This window comes from Capra hircus, chromosome 8, assembly GCF_001704415.2.
Source record: "Capra hircus breed San Clemente chromosome 8, ASM170441v1, whole genome shotgun sequence".
Classification (NCBI taxonomy): domain Eukaryota; kingdom Metazoa; phylum Chordata; class Mammalia; order Artiodactyla; family Bovidae; genus Capra; species Capra hircus.
In genome coordinates this window covers 104,359,793-104,366,859 of record NC_030815.1, presented here as the reverse complement: position 1 = coordinate 104,366,859, position 7,067 = coordinate 104,359,793, and the positions used below count along the sequence as shown (strand labels likewise).

The following is a 7,067-nucleotide window of genomic DNA, read 5'->3' as shown; positions in this document are numbered from 1 at the left end:
TTCTCTGGGCAGTATGGGAAGACTTCCCAGAGTCCCTTGCAGTTAGGCTGAGGTCATATGACCAGTCTTGGCCAATGGACCGTGACAAGCATGACTTTCAGTGGGAGCCTTTTAGGGAAGGAAGGATGAGATCTCCATACTTTCTCTTTTCCAGATGCAGTGATCAGTGAAACATGTTGATGCCAGAATCACAGAGTGGAAGGACTCTGGCTCCTTGCATTGCCACATAAAAAGCTGTCTAGAATAGCTGCCTGTTTGCCATTAAAGTTGGCATGAATAAAAGACAAATTTTTGTTGTGTAAAGCCATTTAGAGTTAGGGGTTTATTTGTCACTGCATTACAGCCTAGCTTATCCTAACTGGATTGCTTAAATAATTGTCACAAGAATTAAATGAGAAAGTATTTTTAAGTGTTCTGAAAACAGTAAAATATTTTAAATATGAATAGTTAATAATTTTGATGAAAGGCTCTCTTGTGGCAAGTTTTTATTACCAAATATCTCTATGTGAAAGTAAAAGTCACTCATGTCCGACTCTTGTGACCCCATGTACTATATATAGTCCATGAAATTCTCCAGGTCAGAAGACTGGAGCACTTAGCCTTTCTCTTCTCCAGGGGATCTTCCCAACCCTGGGATCAAACCCAGGTCTTCCACACTGCAGGTGGATTCTTTACCAGCTGAGCCACAAGGGAAGCCCAAGAATACTGGAGCGGGTAGCCTGTCGCTTCTCCAGGGGATCTTCCCGAACCAGGAATTGAGCAGTGTCTCCTGCATTGCAGGCAGATTCCTTACCAGTTGAGCTATCAGGATCTCTGACAAAGAGATCCTGAAAATATGTGACAAAGAATTTTCCAGAAAATACTTGCTGTAGTTTTTCATCAAGTAATTATGTCCCATTTAGTCTCAAAACATCTCTGATGGCATAATAGCAATGAGATGTGTTTTTTGACTCTAACAGTTACATGTGTCAGTATTTACCTCTGTCATTTACTGGCTTTAGATTTTGGATAAACTAGTCAAATTTCCTAAGATTCATATTTTTTCTTCTGTGTGATGTGGTGGCAGGAGGTATGGGGTGGGAGAGAGAAACATGTTTTGATTTGATCACTGTGAGAATGAAAATTAAAGTGTATGTGCCCAAGAAATTCCAGTGCTCTGTACATAAGTTCAAAGTACCAACAGTGGGAAATATCCAACTAACATTAAATATGTTTGATTACTGCAAATTCGAGTGAATGGTAAATAGCTGACAAATATATCTGGTCTTTGTATAATCTTATCTTGTGGAATACAAAGAGGAGAGAAACAGTGAGAAACCAAGTCAGTAGAAGGTTCTGATTGAAAGTTTGAGAAAAGATAGGTGTCTTTCCATTGACACCGTATTGGCCTAGTTCAATGTTGACATTACCTAGCTAAGAAGATGGACTTTAAAGATTGGCTTATATTTAGACATTTAAAACTAACCCAACTGAATGATGTGAATAAAGGTTGTCCCCTGGGGCCAAGATGTAGCTGTCATCAATCAGACACAAACCCAGGATGGAGTGGATCTTTGCAGAAAATATTTATGTCGGTTACTATGCACTTGGGTTTTGTGGGATATGTCTGTTTTTCCAGTAGTTAATGATGTGGTGTTTAATGTGCTCAGGTTAGCTTTTAACTATTTTCTCTCTCTCTTTTTTTTCTTTTCTTTCTCTTCTCTCTCCCTTCCTTCCTTATAATGTCCTATTCCCATATATTTTGCCTACTTATCCCATTTCTGATACACAAATGGCTAATATTTTTAGATTCCCTTCCTACCCTGAATCCTGGCTTTGCATTAATGTAAAAAAAAAACAAAACTTTACAAAGTGTCAGAATGATCTTTAACATGCCCTGCTTAGTTCCTACGACTTAGTTGTTTGATGGTATTATCCCCAATTGGTATTCAACTCTAGCCCTACATTCCAAAGTAAGTTCTAAAATTTATCTTCAACTGATATCCAAGAAATAGTGGATAAAAAGCTTTGGAAATACTTCAGAGTTCTTTTTATAGGTGAGGAATCTGAGACTCATTTTATGTGATCCAGAGCTACTAGATTGACAGAACTAAGACTTGTCCAAATCCCAGGATTCCGGTGAGCCCAGTTCTAATCATAACTAGCCATGCCTACATCTCCTACAGGGTCACACATGTTTTAAAATGCACAGGCAGAGAGCTATATAAGAAATACTGCTTTCTTGGTCTATTTCTCCAAATAAAGTCATCTTGATAGCTCAGTGACATCAGAATTTTCCATAATTCTCCATAATAATACCTTTTCTAGGTTAACGTGAAACTCCTTGGGAGTCTTTAGGTTTTTATATTATTTCTTTTGTTCTTCAGACTAAGTCATGTCCAACTCTTTGCAGCCTCATGGACTATAGCACACCAGGCTCCTCTGTCCTCCACTATGTCCTGGAGTCTGCTTACATTCATATCCATTGGGTTGGTGATGCTATCTAATCTAAGGTGATGCTGCCCCTTTCTCTTTTTGCCTTCAATCTTTCCCAGCATCAGGGTCTTTTCCAATGAGTCAACTCTTCGCATCAGTGGCCAAAGTATTGCACTTTAGCTCCACCAACAGTCCTTCCAATGAAGGGCTGGTTTCTTTAGGATTGACTGGTTTGACCTCCTTGCAATCCAAAGGACTCCCAAGAGTCTTCTCTAGCACCAAGGTTCAAAAGCATCAGTTCTTGGGTGCCTAGACTTCTTTATGGTCCAATTCTCACATCCATACATGACTACTAGAAAAACCGTAGTTTTGACTATACGGATGTTTGTCAGCAAAGTGATGTCTGCTGTTTTCTAATACTCTGTCTAGCTTTGTCATAACTTTCCTTCAGAGGAGCAAGTGTCTTTATTTCATGGCTTCAATCACTGTCCGTAGTCATTTTGGAGCTCAAGAAAATAAAATCTGTCACTGCTTCCACTTTTCCCCCTTCTGTATGCCATGAAAGCTTCCCAGGTGGCACAGTTGTGAAAAAATCAGCTTGCCAATGCAGGAGATGCATCAGAAAGGGTTTCGATCCCTGAAAAATCCCAAGGACAGAAGAGCCTGACAGGCTACAGTCCATTGGGTCACAGAGTCAGACACCACTGAGTGATTGAACGTGCACATATGCTGTGAAGTGATGGAACAAGATGCTGAGATCTTAGTGTTTTAGTTTTGAGCTTTGGCTTCGCTGATAGCTCAGTTGGTAAAGAAACTGCCTGCAATGCAGAAGACCCTGTTTTGATTCCTGGATTAGGAAGATCTGCTGGAGAAGGGCTAGGCTACCCACTCCAGTATTCTTGGGCTTCACTCGTGGCTCAGCTGGTAAAGAATCCACCTGCAATGTGGGAGACGTGGGTTTGATCCCTGGGTTGGAAAGATCCTCTGGAGAAGGGAACAGCTACTCACTCCAATATTCTGGCCTGGAGAATTCCATGAACTGTATATAGTCCATGGGGTCACAAAGAGTTGGACAAGACTAAGCGACTTTCACTTTCACTTTAGCAGGGTTTAATTTGTGATTATCTCATGAGGATAATGCTGGATGAGAAAAGAGCTGAAGTGCACTAATCAAGGAAAGAAAAGAAAGTGACAAATACCAACTGTTTGAGAAGAAATACCAAGAGTAAACTTCTTTGTCAGCATTTTCCTAGGGCCATCTTGACATTTAACAACCATATTTGTATTCAATACACTTTATTTATTACACTTTTTTTTAGTAGAGACTGGTAAGAAGTTTCTGGGACCTTATAACTAAGTAGACAGCCTATCTCATGTCATTTAGGTAACACAGTGATAAACCTGAAAAATACGTTTATAACAGAAGACAAACACTCAACACTTTTAAGGAGTAGAGACATTGATTTTAATAGGGAAATGGTGAAAATGGGAAAGAATTTCCTTGAGGATGTGACCTTTAAATGGGACCTTTTAGAGTCAACACCAGGGAAAAGGAATTCTGAAGATAAAAGAATGCCATACCTAAATATCCTAGCAGTTCAGTTCAGTTCATTTCAGTCGCTCAGTCGTGTCTGACAGTTTCTGACCCCATGGACTGCACCACGCTAGGCTTCCCTGTCCATCACCAACTCCTGGGGTTTACTCAAACTCATGTCTATTGAGTCGGTGATGCCATTCAGCCATCTCATCCTCTGTCTCCTCATCTCATCACTTCTCCTCCCACCTTCAATTTTTCCCAGCATCAGGGTCTTTTCAAATGAGTCAGATCTTCCCATCATGTGGCCAAAGTATTGGAATTTCAGATTCAACATCAGACCTTCCAATGAACACTCAGGACTGATCTCTTTTAGGATGGACTGATTGGACCTACTTGCAGTCCAAGAGACTCTCAAGTGTCTCCTCCAACACCACAGTTCAAAAGCATCAATTCTTCTGCACTAGCTTTCTTTGTAGTCCAACTCTCACATCCATACATGACAACTAGAAAAACCTTAGCCTTGACTAAACTTTGTTGGCAAAGTAATATCTCTGCTTTTTAACATCCTGTCTAGCTTCATCATAACTTTCCTTCCAAGGAGTAAGCATCTTTTAATTTCATGGCTGCAGTCACCATCCGCAGTGATTTTGGAGCCCCCCCAAAATAAAGCCTGCCACTATTTCCACTGTTTCCTCATCTATTTGCCGTGAAGTGATGGGCCAGATGCCATAATCTTCATTTTCTGAATGTTGAGCTTTAAGCCAACTTTTTTACTCTCCTCTTTCACTTTCATCAAGAAGCTCCTTAATTCTTCACTTTCTGCCATAAGGGTGGTGTCATCTGCATATCTGAGGTTATTGATATTTCTCCCGGCAATCTTGATTCCACTTTGTGCTTCTTCCAGCCCAGTGTTTCTTCCAGCCCAGTGTTTCTCATGATGTACTCTGCGTGTAAGTTTAATAATCAGGCTGACATTACACAGCCTTGTCGTACTCCTTTTCCTATTTGGAACCAGTCTGTTGTTCCATGTCCAGTTCTAACTGTTGCTTCCTGACTTGCATATAGGTTTCCCAAGAGGCAGGTCAGGTGGTCTGGTTATTCCCATCTCTTTCAGAATTGTCCACAGTTTATTGTGATTCACCCAGTCAAAGCCTTTGGCATAGTCAATAAAGCAGAACTAGATGTTTTTCTGGAACTCTCTTGCTTTTTTGATGATCCAGCAGATGTTGGCAATTTGATCTCTGGCTCCTCCACCTTTTCTAAAATCAACTTGAACATCTGGAAGTTCACGGTTCATGTATTGTTGAAGACTGCCTTGGAGAATTTCGAGCATTTCTTTACCAGTGTGTGAGATGACTGCGATTGTGCAGTAGTTTGAGCATTCTTTGGCATTGCCTTTCTTTGGGATTGGAATGAAAACTGACCTTTTTCAGTCCTGTGGCCACTGCTGAGTTTCCCAAATTTGCTGGCATATTGAGTACAGCACTTTCACAGCATCATCTTTCAGGATCTGAAATAACTCAACTGGAATTCCATCACCTCCACTAGCTTTGTTTGTAGTGATGCTTTCTAAGGCCCACTTGACTTCACATTCCAGGATGTCTGGCTCTAGGTGAGTGATCACACCATCATGATTATCTGGGTCGTGAAGTTGTTTTTCGTACAGTTCTGTGTATTCTTGCCACCTCTTCTTAATATCTTCTACTTCTGTTTGGTCCATACCATTTCTGTCCTTTATCGAGCTCATCTTTGCATGAAATATTCCCTTGGTATCTCTAATTTTCTTGAAGAGATCTCTAGTCTTTCCCATTCTATTATTTTCCTCTGTTTCTTTGCACTGATCACTGGGGAAGTCTTTCTTATTTCTCCTTGCATTCTTAGGAACTCTGCATTCAAATGGGTATATCTTTCCTTTTCTCCTTTGCTTTTCACTTCTCTTCTTTTCACAGCTATTTGTAAGGCCTGTTCAGACAGCTATTTTGCCTTTTTGCATTTCTTTTTCTTGGGGATGGTCTTGCTCCCTGTCTCCTGTACAATGTCACAAAACTTTAATCAGGCACTCTGTCTATCAACTCTAGTCCCTTAAATCTATTTCTCACTTCCACTGTGTATTTGTAAGGTATTTGGTCTAGGTCATACCTGAATGGTCTAGTGGTTTTCCCTCCTTTCTTCAATTTAAGTCTGAACTTGGCAATAAGGAGTTCATGATCTGAGCCACAGTCAGCTCCCAGTCTTGTTTTGCTGACTGTATAGAGTTTCTCCATTTTTGGCTGCAAAGAATATAATCTGTCTGATTTTGGTGTCAACCATCTGGTGGTGTCCATGTGTAGTCTTCTCTTGTGTTGTTGGAAGAGGGTGTTTGCTATGACCAGTGTGTTCTTTTGGCAGGACTCTATTAGCCTTTGCCGAAGGCCTATTAGCCTTTACTCCAAGGCCAAATTTGCCTGTTACTCCAGGTGTTTCTTGACTTCCTACTTTTGCATTCCAGTCCCCTATAATGAAAAGTCTTCCCTGGTGGCTCAGAGGATAAAGTGTCTGCCTGCAAAGCAGGAGACCCAGGTTCAATTCCTGGGTTGGGAAGATCCCCTGGAGAAGGAAATGGCAACCCATTCCAGTATTCTTGCCTGGAGAATACCATGGACAGAGGGGCCTGGCAGGCTAGAGTTCACAGGGTCGCAAAGAGTCAGACACGACTGAGTGACTTCACTAACACATAATGAAAAGGACATCTTTTGGGGGGTTTAGTTCTAAAAGGTTTTGTAGGTCTTCATAGAACCATTCAATTTCAGCTTCTTCAGTGTTACTGGTTGGGGCATAGACTTGGATTACTGTGATATTGAATGGTTTGCCTTGGAAACGAACAGAGATCATTCTGTCATTTTTGAGATTGCCTCCAAGTACTGCATTTCAGGCTCTTTTGTTGACCATGATGGCTACTCCATTTCTTCTAAGGGATTCCTGCCCGCAGTAGTAGATATAATGGTCATCTGAATTAAATTCATGCATTCCAGTCCATTTTAGTTCGCTGATTCCTAAAATGTCGACGTTTACTCTTGCCATCTCCTGTTTGACCACTTCCAATTTGCCTTGGTTCACGGACCTAACATTCCAGGTT

The 7,067-nt window shown here is 40.9% G+C and overlaps 1 non-coding gene across 1 annotated transcript; it reads left to right on the top strand.

Annotated features, from left to right (window-relative positions):
* TRNAC-GCA lies at positions 6,461–6,532 on the top strand. The gene has a single exon. It is a non-coding gene; the product is annotated as a tRNA-Cys (tRNA).